This window comes from Bufo bufo, chromosome 4 (genome assembly GCF_905171765.1).
Source record: "Bufo bufo chromosome 4, aBufBuf1.1, whole genome shotgun sequence".
NCBI classification, from domain to species: domain Eukaryota; kingdom Metazoa; phylum Chordata; class Amphibia; order Anura; family Bufonidae; genus Bufo; species Bufo bufo.
Genome location: NC_053392.1, coordinates 120,769,898 through 120,796,884, shown reverse-complemented (window position 1 = coordinate 120,796,884; position 26,987 = coordinate 120,769,898). Strand labels below are relative to the sequence as shown.

Below are 26,987 nucleotides of genomic sequence, written 5' to 3'. Positions count from 1 at the left end.
ATTATGCACAGTGATAGGGATATATTGTGATATTTTTATATAGGATTTTAATTGTGATATTTTTATATAGGATTTCAATTGTATCACATTTTATACTTTCTTTGCAAATTTTTTTCATGCAATTTTTTTCATATACAGTAGTTGTTTTAACAATGTAACATTTTAATATTATATTTGGATATTGTTCCCTATAATTTAGGTATATATATATATATATATAGAGGAGATATAGATGTCTGGTACACAGCACTGTGAGCTCCCAAGGATTCCATTCCACGACTTCAGTATAGCACAATTTAATCAGAATGAAATACACCTGGATAGCTATGTATAAATTTGATCAGTTTTCATGGGAACATTAGCCACTGAGGAAGGAGTCTTAGTTAACTCCGAAACGCGTATGGTGAAGGATAACCCCATGAAATCATATATAGGATTGGGACACTGAAGCGCTTCAAGCTGAATACAAGGAAAGCAATCGGTATCGATACTTTTAAAGGAGAAATAAAAAATCGACAGCCGCAGTGAAACCTGACCTGCCGCTTAATTAAAACATCTGTGCAGGAACCATTTCAGGAAAACCACTAACACGGCACTCCTACAAGTGATCACCGAGGATCCCTAAACCTACAGAGAAACCTCCTGGTAGCCACACCACTGCCTGCAGTAACCGGACTACACGTGGGACGCCACGGTAGCTGCAGTATAACCGGCAAAGATTCAACAAACTGTGAGTAAACTTAAATGCCGAGTCAGTGTATGTGTGGACAGGGGTATCTGATACACTAACCATTTAAACAAAGAAATACAAGTGACTATACTACAATAGACTCTATCTGACTATACTGAAGTCCGTTCATGAGTTCTTCTCCTTAACCCCAGCATTGCCAACCGCGATTTGTATCTGGGCCATCTGCTGGATGAATAATACAATACATCTATACAGAGTTATAGAAAGCTACAATTAAATTGAGGAACTCACCAGAACTTATTCATCTACAAACCGGATTCCAAAAAAGTTGGGACACTAAACAAATTGTGAATAAAAACTGAATGCAATGATGTGGAGATGGCAAATGTCAATATTTTATTTGTAATAGAACGTAGATGACAGATCAAACGTTTAATCCGAGTAAATGTATCATTTTAAAGGAAAAATACGTTGATTCCAATTTTCACGGTGTCAACAAAGTTGGGATAAGTAGCAATAAGAGGCTGGAAAAAGTAAATTTGAGCATAACGAAGAGCTGGAAGACCAATTAACACTAATTAGGTCAATTGGCAACATGATTGGGTATAAAAAGAGCTTCTCAGAGTGGCAGTGTCTCTCAGAAGCCAAGATGGGTAGAGGATCAACAATTCCCACAATGTTGCGCAGAAAGATAGTGGAGCAATATCAGAAAGGTGTTACCCAGCGAAAAATTGCAAAGACTTTGCATCTATCATCATCAACTGTGCATAACATCATCCGAAGATTCAGAGAATCTGGAACAATCTTTGTGCGTAAGGGTCAAGGCCGTAAAACCATACTGGATGCACGTGATCTCCGGGCCCTTAAACGACACTGCACCACAAACAGGAATGCTACTGTAAAGGAAATCACAGAATGGGCTCAGGAATACTTCCAGAAACCATTGTGTGGCAAACCCAGCCACTGTATATTGTCATTCCTGTATGTACGATGTTATTGCATATGTGTATGCCACTTTAAAGAACCAAGCGTATATATGTTTTGTGTAATATGGTTCAGGTGGGCTGTAACGTTCCTATGCTGGCTGCATGAAAACCGCCAGCATTCATGCAATTGTATTGTATGTTATGTGAGGGTACCCAGTTAGCTCATTTTATTGTATTCATGTTGTCTGAGTGCCATTCACCTAATGATATGCACTCAGACTTGAGCTGTCTGGGAATGTGTTAAATGTCTATGTGTATTGTAAAGGGTGGGACATTGTATGTTTGTGTCATCAACCCAGTGTGAGGTAATTCTATCACGGACAGAGGGGAGGATTTTGTGTGGGAGTGTCTGAGTGTATTGTACGTGGTTATTGGCTGTTTTTACAAAACCCTGGGGTGGTAACTTTGTTGGAAGATGTGTATAAAATGCTTGTGTGTTAAAATAAAGAGAGTTCCTGTTTTACATTCAACATAGAGCCTCGTCTCATGTGTGTGGGGATTGCTATACGCTGTATACTCCCCTGGCTATAACTCCTAGCTCTTGTAAGAGCTTGCTCCTGGTTCCTGCCTCTGGATATAGGAGAGGTTCACCCACTGGAGCCTTGTCATAGGTCCAGGGTGGGTAGGAGACGGCGAGACCTCCACCAAGCTTCGGCGGTTCGTGGGGTCTGCAGTGCTGACGGGGTCAAGTGGAGTGCTTGGAGTCCTCTGGAAGCACTTGGAGCAACTATCGACGGAGGTACCCGGTCGGGGTGCTAGGCGTTCCGTTACAGTTCTTGGGAGGGAAGGATTGTATGCTGTACCGGCCTATTTGGATCATTGCCTGCTTTTCCTGTCTACCAGCGGAGACCTTGTGGATCGTGCTACCCCTCCGCTACACATTGTCAGTGAACACAATGCACCGTGCCATCCGCCGTTGCCAGCTGAAACTCTACAGTGCAAAGAAGAAGCCATTTCTAAGCAAGATCCACAAGCGCAGGCGTTTTCACTGGGCCAGGGATCATTTAAAATGTAGTGTGGCAAAATGGAAGACTGTTCTGTGGTCAGACGAGTCACGATTCGAAGTTCTTTTTGGAAATCTGGGACGCCATGTCATCCGGACCAAAGAGGACAAGGACAACCCAAGTTGTTATCAACGCTCAGTTCAGAAGCCTGCATCTCTGATGGTATGGGGTTGCATAAGTGCGTGTGGCATGGGCAGCTTGCATGTCTGGAAAGGCACCATCAATGCAGAAAAATATATTCAGTTTCTAGAACAACATATGTTCCCATCCAGACGTCATCTCTTTCAGGGAAGACCCTGCATTTTTCAACAAGATAATGCCAGACCACATTCTGCATCAATCACAACATCATGGCTGCGTAGGAGAAGGATCCGGGTACTGAAATGGCCAGTCTGCAGTCCAGATCTTTCACCTATAGAGAACATTTGGCGCATCATAAAGAGGAAGGTGCAACAAAGAAGGCCCAAGACGATTGAACAGTTAGAGGCCTGTATTAGACAAGAATGGGAGAGCATTCCTATTTCTAAACTTGAGAAACTGGTCTCCTCGGTCCCCAGACGTCTGTTGAGTGTTGTAAGAAGAAGGGGAGATGCCACACAGTGATGAAAATGGCCTTGTCCCAACTTTTTGGGGATTTGTTGACACCATGAAATTCTGATTCAACATATTTTTCCCTTAAAATGGTACATTTTCTCAGTTTAAACTTTTGTTCCGTGATTTATGTTCTATTCTGAATAAAATATTAGAAGTTGGCACCTCCACATCATTGCATTCAGTTTTTATTCACGATTTGTATAGTGTCCCAACTTTTTTGGAATCCGGTTTGTATAATTTTATTTCATTCATTGATCTTATTGATTTTATATGTATTATTTTATTTTATAGTATATATAGCATGCTAAATATATATGTTTAATAATGATTTTATGTAATACTATACACAATTTAGTTTAAATAAAATACACTGTTTGCATAAATTTTTTTCCATGTGTAGCTGATTGTAGGTGTGTCCTACTATTTCCTAAATTATTTTGTTATATGTCCCAATATTTTGGGGGATACCCCAATTTAAAAATAAAAAATAACACAAATCAGTGTTGGCTACCTATTCCTCCTTCACCGCCGCTTCCACCTACACCGCCATGTCAACCTACACCGCCACATCCACCCATCCACCGCCTCCTCAACCTCCTACTCCTAGATCCAGATTGTTATTTTTAATTTTTCTGTATTTTATGTTATTTTAAGTCATTTCCCTATCCACATTTGTTTGCAGAACAGTTGCCATGCTCTTAAGCACATTTTGATGCCTTTTGCAGCCCTCTAGCCCTTTCCAGGACTATTTTAGAGCCATTTTAGTGCCCAAAAGTTCGGGTCCCCACTGACTTCAATGGGGTTCGGGGTAAAGTTCGGGTCAAGTTCGGGTCCCGAACCTGAACCTTTTTTTTCAAGTTCGACTGAACTCGTCGAACCCGGTGTCCGCTCAACTCTATTTCTAAGGTTTTTTGTTTTTTTGTATTTGAGTTTCGGTTTTTATGTTAACATTTACTATTTACTTTTTACTGAATTTCAATGTATATAGCAAGACTTCCTGCAACTGAAGTTTTCTATGTTGTTTTTTTTCTCTCCTTTTTACAGGTCTTCTAACCCATATTTATTTTTCGGTTTTATTGTTGTAATCAATTTTTTTCCTTTTTCATATTTTGGCATCTTTTTTTTTTTTTGTCATTTTTGTCTATTTTTGTTTGGGTATTTCTTTGATTAATTTATATTTACATTTTTCTGCAGCTCTATATTCAATCTTAGCATACTTTTTTCTTCTATTTCTCTTTTCCAAGTGACGGTTTTACACTCCAGGACTCTTCTCTCTTTAACAACCAGAGGTTAACCCTGTATTTCATTTTACTTTATCAGCAGGAGATTGACTGGAGGAGCCACATTGAGCTGGAAAAAAGCGGGTCTTATTTATTGGGTAGCCGTTGCTGCCCAAACACAGGTGTAGCTTAGCTGTATGTATAGCCCTTTAGGAGGCATACTGGGAATCCAGCAAAAGGAGCTCTGGCTTAAAGGCCCTGTGGGAGTGGAAATAGCATTGAGAGTAGCAATAGGCCGCTCTCAGTGCACAAGATTTCTAGCTGTCCGATATAGGCTGTGTAAAAGTCGGGGTCGGACAGACGTACCGTAAGAAGGAGCCGGGCGGTACCCTCCGTGTATGGTCAAAAGCGTGACGCAGGCAACACTGGTAAGGCTTGGTTAACCAAGGATGGGTTGTGGCAAATCCATGTTCCGGGGGGGGGGGGGGAAATAGTCCCCTCGTGGGGTCAGACGGCTGCTCAGTACATTAGATCTAGTTATGGGGTGAAGGCTCTTAAAGAACAGAGTAGGTGGTCCAAGGGAACTAATTGGAGTAGCGCAATGGTGGCTGCAAAAGTCAATCATGGTAATTAAACAGGGCGTACAGAACCCGGTTTAAATCCGGAAGAACCGAGTGATGTACTCTTGGCCTGAGGGGTAAACTGAGTTTAGGGATCTGATGCAGGAAGCAGAGGAGGCTCTATCTGGGCTGACTTTTTTTTTTTAAATTCTGTTTATTTGGAGCAGATTCACAAAATACAAGGCAAGGGTCATGAACCCGCATAACATACATTAAGCACGCTTTCCCCCCCTGGCTTCTGAAGGAAGTCAGGGAGTCACATACAGTAACTTAAGGAACATGAATTTAATATACATGAATCTGACTGCATTTTTTATTTTAATTTAAAAGTAGTAGGAAACAGAAATAATAAAGAAAAGAAAGGGAAGAGGGGTAAGGGAGAGAGATATAGGGGGGAAGGGAGGCAGGACTATACTGCCAGGGGTCCCAGAGTATTACTTAGAGATGCTTTAAGATACCATGAAGTGTACTGAAAGGGTTTAACCAATTCTCTAATTTCTACCATATTAAAGTGTGTCATAACAAAAGTGCGCCACTTATTAAAGAATTTGGAAGCTGAACTTTCTTTGTGCCTAGATGCTTCAATCCTTTCATATCCCAAAAGTACTTTCAATTCAGAGATCACAGCAGGAATGTCCGGCATGGCATCTGTGAGCCATCTCTGGAGCAAGACCCTTTTGGCTACTAACAAAACCGAGTGTAATAAAATCGGTATCTTAGTTGGGTTCTCCAGACGGATATAATGGAAAACCAAGGTCTGGGGTTCCATAGGTAACTCCACCAAACAGTTAGTCTTGATATACTCAATCACAGCGACCCAAAATTTGACTACCTCAGGACATGTCCAAATGCCATGCCAGAAATCCGTAGCAGCCAATTTACAATTAGGACAATGTGTGATACGGTCTGGAAACTGGGGAGAGGCTGGAAAGTTAAATCCATAGATTGCCCGATGCATCATTCTAAAAAACGTTTCACGCCAAATCTCACCAATCACGCACTGACGTACCTTACTCCAACCTTCCAGGATCTTTACCCCAATCTCATCATCCATAGTGATGTGCTCCCACTTCTTAAAAAGAGTGGAAACCTTGGCTTTCGTAAATTTCCTGAAAAGGCCCTATACAACCTAGAGAGGGAAACTGTTTGGGGAGAGAAACTAAGGATCTCATCAAAGGAGTTTTTGGTCACCTCCCTCGATAGATCACGCAATCTATGCGAGCAGAAACCCACAATCTGCATTATTTGCAAGAAATGGGAATCCGGTAAGGCATATTTTTCCTTCAGTTCTTTTGGAGTTAGCCAACGTTTTTCCCCTTGATGCATCAGATGTTCCGCCCTAGTCAAACCCCTAGATATCCACAACTCAGAAGGTCTCAGACTAGTTCCTGACGAAAATTCTGGATGACCCCATAGCGGCATCCATTTAGAGATTGCATGAGGCAGATTTACTGTCTTCCTAACCGCCTTCCAGGTTGCTATCGTATCTCTCAATAAAAGCGAGGATTTAATTTCCCCGGGTAATGCGGCCAAATTAGAGTGGAGGCACGCTACCAGGTTCCATGGAGCTACCAGGTTTTGCTCTACTTCCCTATTAGAGAAAATATCAGTATCATGCACCCAATCCGAAACATGACGCATAAGACATGCCAGATTGTAACCCCGTACATTCGGGAATTTCACTCCTCCTTCAGGTTTCCATAACATAAGCTTCGAAAGAGAGATACGAGGGCGTCTGCCTGACCACAAAAACGTGGTAAAAGCCTTGTTTAGAGCAGTGACATCGGTATGTTTCAGTAGAATCGGAAGCGTTTGGAGGGGGTAGAGTAACTTAGAAAAACTCATCATCTTAATGAGCTGGCACCTTCCTAGCAAAGATAAGGGAAGTGAATGCCATTTCTGTAGTTCAGATATTATTTTCGCTATGAGGGGAGGATAGTTTAGTGAGTACAATGACCCCGGAAGCTTACCAATTTTAACCCCTAGGTACGTGACATATTTCTTAACAGCAGATAAAGAGAGACCTATATCCTGCCAAAACTGCGGTGGGTTAGCGGCGTGAAGCTCTAGAATCTCACTTTTAGACAAATTTATTTTATATCCTGATAAGGACCCAAAAAAACTCAAAAACTCCATTAGGGGGCCTAAGTGTCGCTGTGGAGTGTCCATGAAAATCAAAAGATCATCCGCATATAAAGTTAGTTTGACCTCTTTCTTGCCTATGGTAATACCCGTATATAAGTCAGAATCCTCTAAAAATCTAGCTAAGGGCTCGATGGCTAGGTCGAAGAGGAGGGGGGAAAGCGGACAACCCTGTCTAGTCCCTCTCTGGAGGGGGAACACCCGAGACAGGAAACCTCCCGTATGTATGCGCGCCGCTGAGCTGGAATAGAGACCCTTCAAAAATGTACGGATATCCCCCAAAATCTTGAATTTATCGAGCACCGCCCCCAGCCAGTCCCAACGCAGTGAGTCAAAAGCTTTTTCCGCATCTAAAGCCAACAAAATAGGGGTTCCGGCTGGCTGAGGGCGGCGCCGGACCCAATCCAAGGTTGCCAACACCTTCCTAATATTTGCCACCCCCGACCTCCCTTTAATGAAACCCACCTGGGAGGGCCCTATCAGGGTAGGCATTAATAGGCTCAGTCTGTCAGCCAGTATTTTAGTCAATATCTTGAGATCCTGATTGATGAGCGAGATCGGGCGGTACGAACCTGGATCTTGTGGGTCCTTATTTGGTTTAAGTATCAATTTAATGTGGGCAACATTAACATGAGCAGGGAAACTACCTGTGTGTAAAAGATGGTTAAAATAGTCCGTCAGTGTGGGGGCAAGATTTTCTTGTAGCACTTTGTAAAATTCTCCTGAGAATCCGTCAGGGCCTGGCGCCTTTCCGTTGTGTAGGGAACGTATTATATGTAGCACTTCCTCAGCCGTTATTTCCGCATTTATAGATCCCTGCTGTTCCTCCGTCAGGGAAGGTAATTTGACGTCTGACAGAAATCTCCTACCCTTTTCAGGGTCTTCTGGGGTGTCGCTATAGAGACGCTCATAATATTTTCCTAGCAAATCATTTATCAACTTAGGATTTGTTTGGACCACTCCCCCCTCCCCTTTCAGAGCTGTGATGACTGTAGGAGTCCTCCTGCCCCGTGCTAAGTTGGCCAACATTTTGCCTGACATATTCCCAAATCTGAACAGATCCGTCTGGAATTCTGACCTATACATTGCCTCCCGTTTATCTACCCAAACTTCAAAGGTATTTCTAGCTGCAATCCAGGCCTCCTTGTGCTGAGTGGTAGCCACCCGGAGAAATTGAGTGTATGCCTGTCTAAGGGCCGAGCTAGCCTCCTGATATTGTTTAGCGACCACCTTGCGTAAATTACTAACATAACTGAGAATTCGACCCCTCAGGACCGCTTTTGCAGCATCCCAATGGGTCGAAACACCTGATGCATCTCGGGGATTGTCACCCTGAAACTCCCACCACCAACCTTGTAGTGTATCTTTGAAATTGTCATCCTTGGCAAGAAAAGAAGGAAAGTGCCATATAAAATCAGTTCCTCTAGGGTAGGTATCCTGCAAGGAAATGGAGACAGGTGAGTGGTCAGAAATAAGTAAGTCATGAATTTCAGCGGAAACCACCCTAGATGACATATGCAAGGGAAGGAAAAGATAGTCAATACGAGACCATACATTATGTGCGTGTGAAAAATGCGTATACTCCCTGTCGTCAGGATGTAGAGAGCGCCAGGTATCATATAAACCTGTAGAAGTTAGAAAGGGAGGTATAACCTTGTCAGAGAGTCTTTGCGAGCTGACCATCCCCTCCTCTCTCTTCCGGTCTTCCAGAACAGAAGCGACTGAGTTAAAATCACCACCCACAATTCTGTTGTGAGTTCCATCCATATGCAGTCTGTTCTCCAGAAGAGCGTAAAAGGGAGCATTATTTTCATTTGGGGCATACACATTATGAATGCTATAAGAGATCCCTCCTATCTCTACCACTAACCTATGCCATCTGCCCTCACTGTCATGAGACTCTGAAAGTATTTTCCCTGAGAAATTTCTATGTACTAAAGTGAGTACTCCGGCTTTGCGCTCCCTGGCTGAGGATCCAACCACAGAACCTACCCAGAATTTTTTCATACGGAAGAAATCTTTATCCTCCAGATGCGTCTCTTGCAGGAGAACTACATCAGGTTGAAGACGCTTCAGGTGACGTAAAATCTTTGACCGCTTCTGCGGGGAGTGTAAGCCCTTGACATTCCAGGAGATAATTTTCATTTCAGTTCCAGTATGTACGGATCCCCAGACAGAGAAAGCCAAGGGGTATATCATGCTGCTCTGAATCAATAATCTCATCTAAGGCCTCCTCTGCCTCAGTGGGAGATCTAAAAGTGATAGTCCCTCCTTGTGCTCTGTGAATCTTTAGAACCGCCGGGAAAAGAAGCTGAAATCTGATGTCCCTTTGGTAGAGTGCAGTGCAGACCGGGCTAAAGGCCTTGCGTTTCTTCGCCACCTCAGCCGAGAAGTCCTCAAACAATAAAATTTTGTGGCCCCTTATAGTTATCTGGTGTCGCCTCCTACGAAAACTGCGGAGTAAAGCCACCTTATCATTGAAATCCAGCAGTTTAAAAATAACTTGGCGAGGTCTCCCATCTCCACTGCGGGGAGACTCCGAATTAGAGTCCCTAGTGGCGCCTCTTTCCGGACCAATCCTGTGGGTCCTCTCCACTCGACAGAAAAACTTTAGGCCCAGGGCCTCTGGCAGTTCTTTCTCACATATATCTAAAAGGTCCAGTTGTTTAATGGACTCAGGCAGCCCAACCACCCTCAGGTTGTTGCGGCGTGACCTGTTTTCCAGGTCATCAACCTTAAACCGCAGGTAATCCAGGGCATGCTGCTGGGATTTCAATACAGACTCAGTGTCCCCCGCTTGCTGCTGCAAGGACCGCAGCTCTTTCTCCAGGGCCCCAACTTGTATGCTGGTCTGGTTTACCTCTTCCCTCAGGGAGTTAAAAGAGGCCAGTATTGTCGTTTCCAGTGTTTTCTGGATGTCCGGCATTATACGCATTGCCACTTCAATGGCTAGTTGTTTATAATCTAATGTGGCCGGGCCACCTAGAGGGGGCCCCTCTCCCTTGGAACTCTGAAAGCCATCTTCCCTGAATACTAGTGGCTGAGTGTCCGCCATTTTTGCCGCGCTCTGTGAGGCTGCTAGCTGCGCACCTGTGATCTTCTGCCCGCTCCGGAGGAGATATCTTTCCATCGGCTCCTTGATGCAGGTAAGTGGTGTCAGTCAGACGTCCTTTAGGGCTGAAAAGCAGTTCCCTGCGCTGCAAAATGACAATGATGTTCGGCGGTATGCAGGAGCTCTGAGCGCTGCGTCCTCACATGGCGGCGCCGGAACCGGAAGTCCTATCTGGGCTGACTTTGTTGAAACAGGCCGGGTCCACTAAACCCGGGCCTACTGAAACAAAACCAGTTCCCGAGGTAAGTCAGTCCCCAACTGTCCCTTCCACATCCACTACTGATAGGGTCGCTTTTCTCTTTCTCTCTCTCTCTCTCTCTCATCCCTCCCTCATCTCTCCATCTAACCTTGAGACGATGCACCATGTTGAATCCAGCTTCTCTTCTTCCTGGTTTTAAGGACGATGAGAAGGGGGGAAAGTGGTGCAGAAAACAACAATCTTCAAACTTTTTACTAACCATTCTAACCTCTCAACTGTCAATCAATTTTCTAACCTAGTAACCTAGTAGGGAATTACGTTGAGAACCATCACGACTGCCTTTTCTTTGACAGTACTTGGGTCAGATTTTTGCAAAGAAGGTAAAAATCACGGCCGATCCATGGCCTGAATGTTCCGCTGTAACCCTTTATTCCATCAGGTATGCCCCCAGGCAGCCCCCCGGGTTATCACCCGATGTCAACCACCAGGTTCGGGAGTCTCTCCTGGACCCAGACTCAATAACCAGTGTTCATTCTAGTCAACCAGGTGATTTGGTCGTGCTAAAGAAACATCCGAGGACGGGATTAGAGCTGAAATATCTTGGGCCATTCCAGGTGCTGCTGATGACGCCAACCTCTCTGAAGTTGGAGGGATGAGACAACTTGATCCACACCGGTCACTGCAAGAAGCTGCTCAACTACGTCAAAGAATGAAGAGTATCACTTTTGTTTATTTGTTTAGTTTAATTTTTAGGGAGGGAAACGCACCTCAAACTAGCCAGGGCCACAAGGAGACATTTGTTGATAGCACTGGTTTTACATTCCTAGAGGGTAATATCAGCTATAGGTTTAATAATAGCTCTGGCTCCTGCTCCTTGCTTGTTAATCCTGTATGGGTGTCCGGGCAGCTAGGCGGCCCATAGATGTGCTAAAGGTGATAAGTTTGTGGGATCCTCCAGTTGTGAGGAAGGTATAATGGTCAACCTTACTAATGAAACCCCCGATCTCTTTAATAACACCCATAGACCAGATTATATCTGCTGTAAAGAAGGGTGTGACGTTCAGACTCAGGGAGCAATCCCTCAGTCTATTCAGTTATTACTGGAGGCCTGTGACCGTTAGAAGTTCTTGTGTGGAGTTGACGGGTCCATACTATTTCCTATGCGGGTTAGCCGCTTATAAGGTAATTCCCCCTAATGCCAGAGGTTCATGTGTCCTGGTGAAGCTTGTCCCTACATCTTACGTTGCAGACGATTGGGAGGAACTGATGGTGTGGAAGGAGGTAAGAAGGGCAGGGAGAGCTGGAAGGGAGTTGTTTTCTGGCTGGACGGGATGGGGAGTTGGACTTATGAAGTGATTGAACAATTTCTCGTCCATGGTGGATGAGATGTTCAATGAAACCGTTGAGGCAGTGAGAGAGATCACCGAGAAACATCAGTAGAGCGTCCAGAGGAGGGTTTCTGTGAATTAGATGACGGTCATACCTGGCTAGCAGACACCATTGACAAGGGTCAGGCCCATACTGACAGGAGCAGGGCAGAGGCGGAGCTATGACTAGTGAGGGTTGGAATCCTTTTTAAAGCTTTGGGAGGTCTTGGGGCTCACTTTTTTCTATTGGATCCGGGAGAAAAGGAAATAGGACATGTACTTATGTTTTTTTGTTTCCATTCCTTCTATACGCCGGAGTGAGATGTTCCTGATGTCTAATCGACCGAGTTACCGAAGCCCGAACAGAAAAGACGCCCTGAAGACCAAACCATGGACCAGATGCAGAGGATTCCAAACTAGCCGGCGACCAGCGCGAAACACCACCTCCTGAGTCAGCTCCCAAAGAAAAGAATCTCCGAGTCAAGATTTGTTTTTAAGCTATGTGTCAAGATTGACTTTGTTTTCCATCATCTGTTTTGTTTCATGGATTCAGGACTTTTCGTAGACAAGACTGTTTTTTTCAAAGAAGAAGATCGAGATTCATCGAGGGACACTGGGGAGCATATGACAAAGAGGAGGGACTGTTTTGGAAATTTTATTAGGATGTGTTTTTAATATATTGTGTATTGTCATCATGTCTCTCAGTGTCAGGGTAAACCATTGGAGTGGATATCTTCCTGTGTATGTGGAGACACAACTGCCGGGTGCAGAGGTCTCCGTCGGCGAATGGTCCAATGTGCTATGTTCTGGGCTGTGGGCCGGGGGAGACTGATGTGTTCAGCAGAGCAGTGTTTTCTTGGCTGATGTATGGACGCTGGCTAAGGCCCCCGCGCAAGACGTGGATTTATTGGCTTGGCGCGGATGCATTTATTAGGAGAACAATATATGAAAGGAACGTGCGTTTGTTGTCTCTAGTGCGCCTGATCAGCCGTTGGAGATAATGACGTTGTCCTGTAAATAAACATGCATGAGGATCATAGTAACTTTATTTGGCATTGATCACTGAGCAAGGCTGGATAAAGTTCACTCCAGTGGTAATGGGAGGTTATGGTATACATGTGTTTGTTAGCTGGCTATGTTATTTTAAATGCTTATCTTCCTATGTCATCACTTTCTGTATGTTATCACTTCCTGCATCCTTGTTACATGAAGTAAGTGGTCGGGGGACGGGCCAGCCCCTTTTCTATTGTTACACCTTTTGTGAGTGAGAAATAAAAGTGAAAGAGACTGGGCAGGAGCTAGGGAGGTGCTCAGCAGGACTCAACATGAAAACACCTTTGTCTGTGTCATGAAGAGATTTACCTTTCCTTACACAAAATCTGATGCGAGCGGATTTCTACTATAAATATTTCTGTTACAATAGGAACTGTATTAGGTTATTTGAAGGTCTAGCTGTATATACCTATAAGCAATATTAGCAACCTAGGACAGGTCTTAGCTGGCCAGCTACACAGGGAGGGCACACAGCGGGCACAAAAAGCTTACAAAGTGGGCAGAGGAGAGCGCACACACAGTGGGCACAGGGAGCACACACAGCGGGCACAGGGAGCTCACACAGCGGGCACAGGGGAGCACATACACAGTAGGAACAGGAAGCGCACACAACGGGCACAGGGAGCTCACACAGCGGGCACAGGGGAGCGCACACACAGCGGGCACAGGGAGCACATACAGCAGGCACAGGGAGCTCACACAGTGGGCACAGGGGAGCACACACACAGAAGGCACAGGGAGCGCACAAAGGTGATTCCCCGTAATGCTAGAGGTTCATGTGTGTTAGTGAAACTCGTACCCGCTTCATATATTGCCGCTGATCGAGAGGATCTGCTATTGCGGAGGAGGGCAAGGATGTAGGCCAAGAATCACAGAGAGCTGTTTTCCTCCCATGATCAGGTGTGGGCATGGTTCCCAGCTTGGACTGGGTGGGGTATCGAGTTAATGAAGCTACTGAACAACTTCTCGTCCATTGTGGATGAGATGTTCAACGAGACAGTTGCAGCAGTGCGGGAGATCACTAAAGAACAAAAGCAGATGAAAACGCTCGTCTTACAGGAGAACATGGCGCTGGATTATCTTTTAGCTTCTAAGGGGGGTTTCTGTGAGTTTATAGGAGAGGACTGCTGTACTTGGATCACAGATACCAGTGATAAGGTCCAGGCCCATATGGATAAGGTCACTGTACTTCAGGGCAGAGCTATGGCTATTGCTAATGAGGGATGAATCCTTTCACGGCTTTGGGTGGTTTTGGGGATTTCCTGTTTTCCATAGGTAACTGGTTGAAGGAAGTAGGAGTATATATACTCATGTTGTTCCATTTTATCTTTTTCCTATATATCCTGGTGAGATGTTCCTGCTGTTTAATCGATCGGATCGCCCAGGCACGTGCAAATGAACACATTCTTATCGCAGCTCCCGGATATAGTACGGATCAATCTATGTCTTTGATGGAAAGGATGTCCAACTAAACGTCTATTGCCACGCCACACCTCCCCACATCAGGACCTCCCTCAGAGTCAACTCCCCGAAAAATCGAGCCGACGGATGGAGCATCATCATGGAGTCAATGACACCCAAGGAGCACCACAACCGACGAGGGCAAGTTGAGGAAACCAACGATTCAGTAAGAGATTCAAAGAACACAGGGGACATATTACAAAGAGGAGGGAACTGTCCTGGAAATTTTTATTAGCATAGGATGACTGTAGTGGACTTTCTCTTTAGCTTAGGAATGTTATGTAGGTTTATTTTGTATATGCATCCCTGTGTTAAGTATGACTGGATTACGGTTATAAGAGAGTGTGCTCGGGTTAGGACATTACAAGAGAAAATCTATAGATCAGCACTTGGGTTCATACTCCCCATGTGAAAGCCGCCACCGTTGGTTTGAGGGGGATCTAATGGCTGCTGGCTCTAAGAGCAATGTTCTTAGTGAAAGCTACCAGCGGGTCCTCATCAGCAACGGTGGGGTATAGCACGTTGATGCCGGTCTGACTGAACCATGGGGGCACCAACATGCTGCGAAACATTGGTTGGTGGGACTGGTGTCCATGTAAATGCTATATCGCCTTTCTTGGTCGACCCTGTTTTAAAAGACCTTCCTCAGGGACTGATCCCCCCCCCTTTCGGAACCATGTCTAAAAGAGGTTCACTTTGGGTCAGTAGGAGATTTGTACTGGATTAAATAGATGTTGTCCGATTAAAGCTATATCTGTTTAAGTAAAGGCTGATTCATTTGGAAGCATTTGCACATGTTCTGGGTGTGGTAGTGGATTGTGAGCATGTTTGAGCTCCACCCATTGACACACTCAGGAAGTGTGCAAATGTGTACCTTCCAGTTCTGAAATGTATTCCTATTTGTCAAGGCATGAGGTGGATTGTACCTGCCTATCTGTAATATTATTGGGCGGCCATGTGCCATGGAGGGCGGGGTTAGCCCAGTAAAAGGTCTAACACATGTTTAATGATCATTTCAAAACTTGCCTTCCACTCTATGAAGTTCAGTACATCTCCTGAAAATACAGTAGGTTCTTTAACGGCAAGTCTAGCTATGACTGTTCTCTGTGGTCTTGCTGTGACAATCGTTGTAACATTCTCCTGAGCATTGCCGTGGCATCTAGGAATAGAATCATCCGTTTCTATTTCTCACTTAGTTCTGAATTAGATGAGTCCCTTTCTTATTCTTTTCCGGTAGAGATAGAGGGTAAATCCACACACTTTTTTCCTAACACTGGACTAGGCCTCTCTTTGTCTTTCTGAGCGGGGATGGAAGGATAATGACTTATTTCTTCACTACATGCTGTAGACTTCCTTTCAATCTCTTGAGCGGATGAAGGAAAATAGAAGTCTTGTATACCCATCCCCCCCGGAATCAATTCAATCAAATTAGACTGTATGACTCTACTTTCTAACAAAGATTTCAGTTGTTGAGATTCTTGTCTTCTCCTTTTGGTCCAGACCATTATGTGCATATGTCTTTGGTCAGGAGTGTGCCACCTCCTCTGCTATATAAGAAGACACCAGGATTAATAGATGGCACTCTATAGATGGGACAATTACAGATTTTACATTAGGGACAAGGAGACCAGGTTAAATATCTGACTTCACTCATTGCTTCTGCAGTCAATCCCCACCCTCTGTAACAAAGGACCCCCCATCCACCTGCCCCTTTCACACTGCCATCCTCTAGTGTTTTCTAATACTATGTCCATTTCGGGGCCAAAAATACTGTACTGCCAAGATAAAAGTACAAAAAGAAGCAGCTACAGAACTAAAAAACGATGGGGCCTATTGCAGACTTCAGGCATCAAACCTCAGACCAGATCCCACCCCAGGTTAGCCCCGAATTAATGTGACTATCTACAATCCCCACCCCTCCATCCTTTAAATTAGATCTCAGATCAGACCAGAAAATTCATAGCTCCTATAACCGCTACTCCTCAATCCCTTAAATCAGACCTTAAAGTCATGGCCCTATATTAGACCCCCCTTCATCAATCAGACCTCAGATCAGTCCTTAAATCATGACTTCTATATAACACCTCTTTCAATCACACCTCAGATCAGACCCCAATGTAATAGTCACCACAACACTCCCCCCTCCATCAATCAGACCTCAGATTAGACCCCAATATCATGGCCCCTTTAATACTTCCCCTTATCAATCAAAACTCAGATTAAACCCCAAAGTAATGCCCCCTGTAACATCCCCTTCATAAATCAGACTTTAGAGCAAACCCCAAAGTAATGGCCCCTATAACATCTGCACTCTATCAATCAGACCTCAGGTTAGACTCCAAAGTAATGGCCCCCTAAAACAGATCTCTTCCTCCATTGCATAAATCAGACCTGAGATCAGACAAAAAAAATAATAAATAAAACTTACCTTTCCTGTTCCAGAAAGCACCAACACTCTGGAGATCCGGCACATTCCTCTTGTAGCTCTGTACTGACCAGTAGAGATGGCCCGAATAGTTCCCGGCGAACATATGCGATGTTCGGTCCGCCCCCTATACATCATCATTGAGTAAACTTTGACCCTGTACCTCACAGTCAGCAGACACATTCCAGCCAATCAGCAGCAGACCCTCCCTCCCAGACCCTCCCACCTCCTGGACAGCATCCATTTTAGATTCATTCGGAATCTGCATTCTCAGTGAGAGGAGGGACAGTGCTGCTGCTGCTGCTGATTCAATAGGGAAAGCGTTAGCTAGGGCATTGTTCTGTGTCCACAGACTCATCTGCTGTAAGGACAGCGTCCTGACAGCACCCCAAAAAGCCCTTTTCAGGGCTGGTACATCAGTCTGCTTTTTTTTAAATATATACATATATTGAAGTTGCCTGCCCGTGTGTGAGAGGAGGGACAGTGCTGCTGCTGATTCAATAGGGAAAGCGTTAGCTAGGGCAGTGTTCTGTGTCCACGGACTCATCTGCTGTAAGGACAGCGTCCTGACAGCACCCCAAAAAGCCCTTTTCAGGGCTAGTACATCAGTCTGCTTTTTTTATTTTATTTTATATATACATATATTGCAGTTGCCTGCCCGTGTGTGAGAGGCTGCAGGCTCAGTCACAGACAGTACTGTGTGCACACCATTCATACAGGGTGTGACAGAAAATACCTTGCAGATAAAAAAAAATCTATTTTATATTTTTCTGTGATCTAATTCCATTTGCAAGCCCGTGTGTGTCAGGCCCACACAGACTGTATTGTGGCCACTGGCTAGTGGCTAGACCTCCACTTATATCGTTACAGGGTGTCACTCACTCACAAATACCTCGCAGATAAAAAAAAATAATATTTAATATTTTTCTGTGATCTAATTCCATTTGCAAGCCCGTGTGTGTCAGGCCCACACAGACTGTATTAATTGTGGCCACTGGCTAGTGGCTAGACCTCCACTTATACCGTTACAGGGTGTCACTCACTCACAAATACCTTGCAGATAAATAAAAATTCTATTTAATATTTTTCTGTGATATAATCACAGTTGCAAGCCCGTGTGTGTCAGGCCCACACAGACTGTATTGTGGCCACTGGCTAGTGGCTAGGCCTCCACTTATACCATTACAGGGTGTCACTCACTCACAAATACCTCGCAGATAAAAGAAATTCTATTTAATATTTTTCTGTGATCTAATCAAATTTGCAAGCCCGTGTGTGTCAGGCCCACACAGATTTATTATTTTTCTGTGATATAATTACAGTTGCAAGCCAGTGTGTGTCAGGCCCACACAGACTGTATTGTGTCCACTGGCTAGTGGCTAGACCTCCACTTATACCGTTACAGGGTGTCACTCACTCACAAATACCTTGCAGATAAAAAAAAATTATATTTAATATTTTTCTGTGATATAATCACAGTTGCAAGCCAGTGTGTGTCAGGCCCACACAGACTGTACTGTGTCCACTGCCCACCACTTATATAGGGTGGCACAGTACCTTGCACGCATAGTAACACTTATCTAAAAAAAAATGACAGGCAGAGGCAGGCCACGCCGCAGGGGCCGTCGTGTTCGTGGTGCTGTGATTTCCACTGGCCCTGGGATAATGCCCAGTGTTCAGAGGCCACGTACCCTGAACCCAAAAAATTCTGGGAAAATAGTTGACTGGCTTACACAGGACACCCAATCTTCAACAGCTTCCGCTAAGAACCTTGACGCACCATCCTCCTCCAGCTCAGCTTTGGTCACCTGCTCTCAAGTTACCACTCTCCCGCCCGCCGCCACCACCACCACTACCACCACAGCCACCACAGCCGCTTCACTTGATCCCTCAGAGGAGTTATTTACACATCATTTGGATGAAATTTGTGATGCGCAACCATTATTGCCAGAGGATGGAGATAACAGGGATATGTCTCAGTCAGGCAGCATTACACACATGGACGTACAGTGTGATGATGATGATGATTTTGTACCCGCTGCTGCTTCCTTTGCTGAGGTGTCAGATACAAGTGAAGTGGTTGATGATGACGATGTGTCCGTGGATGCCACGTGGGTGCCTGCTCGAAGAGAAGAAGAAGAGGGGGAAAGTTCAGAAGGGGAGACAGAGAGAAGGAGGAGACGAGTTGGAAGCAGAGGGAGGTCGTCGCAAGGAGCTAGTGGCACAGTCAGACAGCATGTATCAGCACCCGAGGTCAGCCAGACAGCACGCCAATCAACACATGCTGCGGCCACCACCAGAATGCCGTCATTGCAAAGCTCAGCAGTGTGGCATTTTTTTTGTGTGTCTGCCTCTGACAACAGCGATGCCATTTGCAACCTGTGCCAAAAGAAACTGAGTCGTGGGAAATCCAACACCCACCTAGGTACAACTGCTTTGCGAAGGCACATGATCGCACATCACAAACGCCTATGGGATCAACACATGATGACGAGTAGAAGCAGCACACAACCTCAAAGCTACCATCCTCCTCCTGGTCCAGCATCTTCAGCCACGTCAACCACTGCTGTCCTCCTTGCCCCCTCTCAACCACCCGCCACTCCGCCTCTCACCTTCAGCAGTTCCATCTCATCTGCCCACAGTCAGGTGTCTGTAAAGGAAATGTTTGAGCGTAGGAAGCCAATGTCCCAGAGTCACCTCCTTGCCCGGCGTCTGACAGCTGGCTTGACGGAACTCTTAGCCCGCCAGCTTTTACCATACCAGCTGGTGGAGTCTGAGGCCTTCAAAAAATGTATTGCTATTGGGACACCACAGTGGAAGGTACCCGGACGATTTTTTTTTTCAAAAAGGCAATCCCAAACCTCTCTCAGTGATTAAAAAGGAAGTCATGGCATCTCTGGCATACAGTGTTGGGGCAAGGGTCCATCTGACCACTGATACCTGGTCTTCAAAGCACGGTCAGGGCAGGTATATCACCTACACTGCGCATTGGGTCAACCTGCTGACGGCTGACAAGCATGGAATGCGTGTCTCTGCAGCAGAGTTGGTGACACCGCCACGACTTGCAGGCAGGCCTACTGCCACCTCCTCTACTCCTCCTACTCCATCCTCTTCCATAACCTCCTCGGCTGAGTCCTCTTCTGCTGCGGCGTCTGGCTGCACATCAACTGAATCCCCCCAGCTCCCCAGGGGCTATTCCACATCCCGGATACGACAGTGTCACGCTGTCTTGGGGTTGACTTGCCTGAAAGCAGAGAGCCACACCGGACCAGCACTTCTGTCCGCCCTGAACGTACAGGTGGATCAGTGGCTGACCCCGCACCAACTGGAGATCGGCAAAGTGGTGTGTGACAATGGAAGCAATTTGTTGGCGGCATTGAATTTGGGCAAGCTGTCACATGTGCCGTGCATGGCACACGTGTTGAATCTCATCGTACAACGCTTTGTGTCTAAGTACCAAGGCTTACAGGACGTCCTCAAGCAGGCCAGGAAGGTGTGTGGCCATTTCAGGCGTTCCTACACGGCCATGGCGCACTTTTCAGACATTCAGCGCCGAAACATGCCAGTGAGGCGCTTGATTTGCGACAGCCCGACACGTTGGAATTCAACACTCCTAATGTTCGACCGCCTGCTCCAACAAGAAAAAGCCGTCAACGAGTATTTGTATGACCGGGGTGCTAGGACAGCCTCTGCGGAGCTGGGAATTTTTTTGCCACGTTACTGGACGCTCATACGCAATGCCTGTAGGCTCATGCGTCCTTTTGAGGAGGTGACAAACCTAGTCAGTCGCACCGAAGGCACCATCAGCAACCTCATCCCATTTGTTTTCTTCCTGGAGCGTGCCCTGCGAAGAGTGCTGGATCAGGCTGTAGATGAGCGTGAAGAGGAAGAGTTGTGGTCACCATCACCACCAGAAACAGCCTTGTCATCATCGCTTGCTGGACCTGCGGCAATGCTGGAAGAGGAGTATGAGGAAGAGGAGTCAGAGGAGGAATGTGGCTTTGAGGAGGAGGAAGACCAACCACAGCAGGCATCCCAGGGTGCTCGTTGTTGTCACCTATCTGGGACCCCTGGTGTTGTACGTGGCTGGGGTGAAGAACAGACCATCAATGACATCAGTGAGGACGAGGAACGGGAAATGAGTAGCTCGGCATCCAACCTTGTGCAAATGGGGTCTTTCATGCTGTCACGTCTGCTGAGGGACCCTCGTATAAAAAGGATGAAGGAGAATGACCTGTACTGGGTGGCCACGCTACTAGACCCCCGGTATAAGCAGAAAGTGGCGGAAATGTTACCAACTTACCGAAAGTCAGAAAGGATGCAGCAGTTCAAAACAAAACTAAAAAATATGCTTTACACAGCTTATAAGGGGGATGTCACAGCACAACGGGAATCTAACAGGGGAAGAGGTGAAAGTAATCCTCCTCCTACCACGACCACGACGGCAAGGACAGGACGCTTTACAGATGTGTTGTTGATGGAGGACATGCGGAGCTTTTTCAGTCCTACACATCGCCACAGCCCTTCAGGATCCAGCCTTAGAGAACGACTCAACCGACAGGTAGCAGACTACCTCGCCTTAACTGCAGATATCGACACTCTGAGGATCGATGAACCCCTTGACTACTGGGTGTGCAGGCTTGACCTGTGGCCTGAGCTATCCCAGTTTGCGATAGAACTTCTGGCCTGCCCCGCTTCAAGTGTCCTGTCAGAAAGGACCTTCAGTGCAGCAGGAGGCATTGTCACTGACAAAAGAAGTCGCCTCGGTCAAAAAAGTGTTGATTACCTCACCTTATTTAAGATGAATGAGGCATGGATCCCGAAGGGACTGACAGTGGGGGATACGTTTGACTAACAAAGGGCCTGATGACATGCCTTGGCCTCAAAATGGTCCCCACGCTGCTGTATTTAATGTCTGCATACCGGATGACTTTTGTGAATTCTCCGCCACCAACTAGGGTTCAAGCCGCAATGTTTTAGTCACCTTTCTGCCTTGAAAACATCAATTTTTCCGGCCGCTGCTACAACAGCGGCTGAAACAATAACATTATTTTTCAGGCATGTGTACATGCCTAATTTTTCTGGCCTCTGGTGCTGCACTGTGGCTGCAAAAACAAAACAAAAAAAAAGGCACATACAAGTGTCAATTCCCCTTCGTGATCGTTACCTTGTTGTGGTGAAGGGGCTTGCATATCACAATGAAGCAATCATCACCTCTATGAGTGTGTTGGCAATGTTGCCACACCCCAGATGATAAGGCCGTTGCTTCATTATGATCAGACCAAAAGCGATCGGCTGGATAATTTTTCATAGAAAAAACATAAATTTTTGTTGTATGGGTGGGTTTTTAATACATAAAATAAAAAAATCACAATAAAGTCTCTTAATAGTTTATTAGAAATAATGCAGACAATTTAATAAATCCCCATCAATTCCAAGTACAAAGCTCAGAACTAAATTATTCCAGGATGTCGTAATGGTTCGTTAATTCGACAATGGTTAATCAATTCGACACACGTCCCCGGATAGGGGACGTAACAGGGATTAAACTGATAGGAATAGTACTAGTTAAGACACCACTCATATAGGGTGTCACAGCACATTGCTCCGTGCACGCGCAGTGCCCCAACTTGGGAGTAAGAGGACCGACCAAGCTGCTTTTTCCATCTCCCGGTTCCTAAAATCAATTCATTTTGGTGTATCAGAGTTTGGTCTGTCACTGTGAAGGCAGTCGAAGGTACCCGGCCTAAATCTTTTTTCACAAAAGGCAATCCCACCCTGATATGGGACGTAGCAGGGATTAAACTGATGAGAATAGTACTACAGAAAATAGCACTCATATCGGGTGTGACAGTAAATTGCACGGCGCAGATGCAGTGACCGTGGCGTGGATTCAAACAAAGAGGAGGGAGCCAGCATTTATTTAACCATCTCCCCGTTCGAAAAATCTATTTAATAAATTAACCCCAGATTGGGGATGTAACAGGGATTAAACGGATGAGAAGAGAGAACTACAGAAAATACCACTCATATCGGGTGGGGCAGTAAATTGCACGGCGCAGACACAGTGACCGTGGAGTGGATTCAAACAAATGGGAGGGAGCCAGCATTTTTTTTAACCATCTCCCCGTTCGAAAAATCTATTTAATAAATTGACCCCAGATTGGGGATGTAACAGGGATTAAACTGATGAGAAGAGAGAACTACAGAAAATACCACTCATATCGGATGGGGCAGTAAATTGCACGGCGCAGACGCAGTGACCATGGCGTGGATTCAAACAAAGGGGAGGGAGCCAGCATTTTTTTAACCATCTCCCCGTTCGAAAAATCTACTTAATAAATTGACCCCAGATTGGGGACGTAACAGGGATTAAACTGATGAGAAGAGAGAACTACAGAAAATACCACTCATATCGGGTGGGGCAGTAAATTGCACGGCGCAGACGCAGTGACCGTGGCGTGGATTCAAACAAAGGGGAGGGAGCCAGCATTTTTTTAACCATCTCCCAGTTCGAAAAATCTATTTAATAAATTGACCCCAGATTGGGGACGTAACAGGGATTAAACTGATGAGAAGAGAGAACTACAGAAAATACCACTCATATCGGGTGGGGCAGTAAATTGCACGGCGCAGACGCAGTGACCGTGGCGTGGATTCAAACAAAGGGGAGGGAGCCAGCATTTTTTTTAACCATCTCCCCGTTCGAAAAATCTATTTAATAAATTGACCCCAGATTGGGGACGTAACAGGGATTAAACTGATGAGAAGAGAGAACTACAGAAAATACCACTCATATTGGGTGGGGCAGTAAATTGCACGGTGCAGACGCAGTGACCGTGGAGTGGATTCAAACAAAGGGGAGGGAGCCAGCATTTTTTTTAACCATCTCCCCGTTCGAAAAATCTATTTCATAAATTGACCCCAGATTGGGGACGTAACAGGGATTAAACTGATGAGAAGAGAGAACTACAGAAAATACCACTCATATCAGATGGGGCAGTAAATTGCACGGCGCAGACGCAATGACCGTGGCGTGGATTCAAACAAAGGGGAGAGAGCCAGCATTTTTTTAACCATCTCCCAGTTCGAAAAATCTATTTAATAAATTGACCCCAGATTGGGGACGTAACAGGGATTAAACTGATGAGAAGAGAGAACAACAGAAAATACCACTCATATCGGGTGGGGCAGTAAATTGCACGGCACAGACGCAGTGACCGTGGATTCAAACAAAGGGGAGGGAGCCAGTGTTTTTTTAACCATCTCCCCGTTCGAAAAATCAATTAAGTTCACCTTTCGGGGACCCTTGGTGTTGTACGTGGCTGGGTGGAGGAAGAAACCTTCAATGACATCAACGGGACATGGCTAGCTTGGTATGCAACCTTGAACAAATGGGGAGTTTGCGGTTGGGCAAATGGACTGTTTGCGGTTGTTTGCGGTGCATTAAAAGGGGAGTTTGCTCTGTCAATGTCTGTGAAGCGGGCGTAACCCTTACACTACCTGATCGATACAACATCATACCTGATCGTATACACACACTGGATGTTTTAAACCACGTTGTTCAAAAAAAATTGGGATTGTTAGGTGATTTATGCCCTATATGGATTAAAATCCAACTCTGCGTCAACTACATAATTTTCCATGGGAGTTTTGCCATGGATCGCCCTCCGGCATGCCAAAGACCAGGTGTTAGTCCCCTTGAAACAACTTTTCCATCACTACTGTGGCTAGAAAGAGTCCCTGTGGGTTTTAAAATTCGCCTGCCTATTGAAGTCTATGGCGGTTCGCCCGGTTCGCCCGTTCGCGAACCTTTGCAGAAATTCGCGTTCGGCGTTCGCGAACGGAAAATTTTATGTTCGCGACATCACTACTGACCAGGCGCCGTTCAGAGTGAGGTCACAGTGCATGACTGTGAGTACAACAACCTCACGCTGAATGCTGTCAGGACACAGAGGGCGCCCGGAGCAGAAGACCAAGGAGCGGTAAGTAAGAACAGCCCTAGCAGAGTTACACTAACCTCTCCCCGGCCTGTCCTGTTCATACTGACCATAAAAAAACACACATATAAACACTGAAATAAAGTTTAAGTATGCCCCCTACTTTAAAAATGCCGGACATTCCTGGCCATTTTAAATATCATTGCTAGACTTTTTTTTTAACCCGAACAAGTTGACATGTGCAGGAAAAGAGTACGTCTCATCACCGTATTTTTTTTTTTCATTTAAATATTTTTTTATTATTATAATACAAAATTTATATCCATATTACATATAAAGTCCATAAGTCCGTCAATTCTAATCTATGGGCATAATTAACAATAATTACATAGAAGTGTCCGTAATTGTGAGAACATTTAAAAATCAAGTGGAGGTCTCCTACTGAGGAGGATGGCAGGGTTCACCCGACATCCAAAACTTAGTAAAACAGATGGATAAAGCATCTAATTTAGCCCAAATTCTCTATAAGCGGCAGGGATAAGAGGCCTGAAATCCAGACAGCCGCCAAGCAGCGAGCGCGCCTCGCGCACGCCCCCCCCCCAGACACGGGCAAGCGCGATCGGCAGAGTTGACACTCATGTGGCCGATCGCTTGATACTCACATGCTGTGAGAGAGGTGAGCTTACAGCGATCTTTAGTCGCAAGCATTTGATAAAACAGAAAACGGGAGGGGGGGTCCAGCAGTCTTTTATCACAGTGGTGGAAAACCCACTCACTTATTTTACTGCCTCATCCCCATGTGGTTGAGTTGAATATCGGTGCCGTGGTTCGCCGTACCTCGCGTATATTCACATTAATATCTCATGTGGCAGAAACTCGAATCGAGTATCACTCGGCAGTCACCGGCAGTTGAAAAGGATATAGACGAGAAGCAGAGCCAGAGACCCGCTCTGACCCATTAAAAGAGCACGTAGTAGCGCGCCCACCACGTGTGTCATATCACTGCCCGCAATCGAACCTCGTGTCTGACGGGAAGAGCCGTACCCCGAGTCGCGCCCGATACCCCGACGCCCCCAGGTCCCGAGCCCCGATCCCTCGCCCATATACCGCTCGATGTTATGAATAATAAGAATTCCGACCTTTATTTAATGCCGGAAGGTCCCCCCATCCTCCAACAGTCCTAGAGATCCTCCTGTGCTCGAGTATACCTTCACATTCTTCACCGATACAATACATATAGAAGAGACCGGACAAATAGGATTTTCCCCAGCTCACCCCACCCACCCACCCCCCCACCTTGCAAGAAAAGGGAAAGAAAAAAAAAATAACAAAAGAGGAAGGGTCCTAATTAATTAACCGTATCCCAATCTTTCCATAAATTATTCCACTTTAAGTAGGATCCTCTTTGTTTGTACAGGATCTTCTCATAACTTTTCACTTTCTCAACCAAGCCCAGCCAGTTATTGCAATCTGGGGCGGAAGAGCAAAACCAAGATCTAGAAATAAGGAGCCTAGCCAAGAACATCACCTTAATTAACAGATGGCATTTTATAGGCTGATAATTAACCTCAGATAAATCTCCCAGGACCCATATCCTGGGGCACAAAGGGACAACAATTTTAAGTTTATGCGCCAGGTTCTTTTGGACCAAGCTCCAATACCTACTCACCATTGGGCAATCCCAGAACAGATGTAAGTGATCTGCCTCGGAATCACCACAACGTGGGCAGTCAGAGGAGGCCCTGAGTCCTCTTCTATATAACCATATGGGTGTCACGTAAATTTTGTGCAAAATATTAAATTGTACAACGGTGTGGTTAAAATTATGTGAAACCAACTTTAAGTTTTCCCCTATGTTCTCCCAGTTTGGAGGGCCCACCTCTGAAAGAAGAGAAGACCAGGCTCTCTGTCCTGGAGAGAGAACATCCAAAAAGAAATTATCCATTAAGTGTCTATAACAATGTGATAGTTTAATTCTCGTGACAATTTTCTTACAAATTAAATCATGTAGAAATACAGGAGTATCTATAATAAAAAAGTGGCTATTCGGAGTGCTAGAAAGTGCTGACCTCAATTGAAAATATGCGTACCAAGCCACCTCCCCTAAATTTGCCCTTAATTCCGTGAGGGGCAAAATTTGTCCACCACTGACTACTTGATGTAAGTACTGAAC

The 26,987-nt window shown here is 45.4% G+C and overlaps 1 long non-coding RNA gene across 1 annotated transcript; it reads left to right on the top strand.

Moving 5' to 3' along the window:
* Nucleotides 1-1,332: 1,332 nt before the first annotated feature.
* Nucleotides 1,333-26,591, top strand: LOC120999969. The gene is made up of 4 exons (XR_005778706.1): nt 1,333-1,344; nt 4,842-4,846; nt 12,763-12,768; nt 26,467-26,591. It is a non-coding gene; the product is annotated as an uncharacterized LOC120999969 (long non-coding RNA).
* Nucleotides 26,592-26,987: the final 396 nt, after the last annotated feature.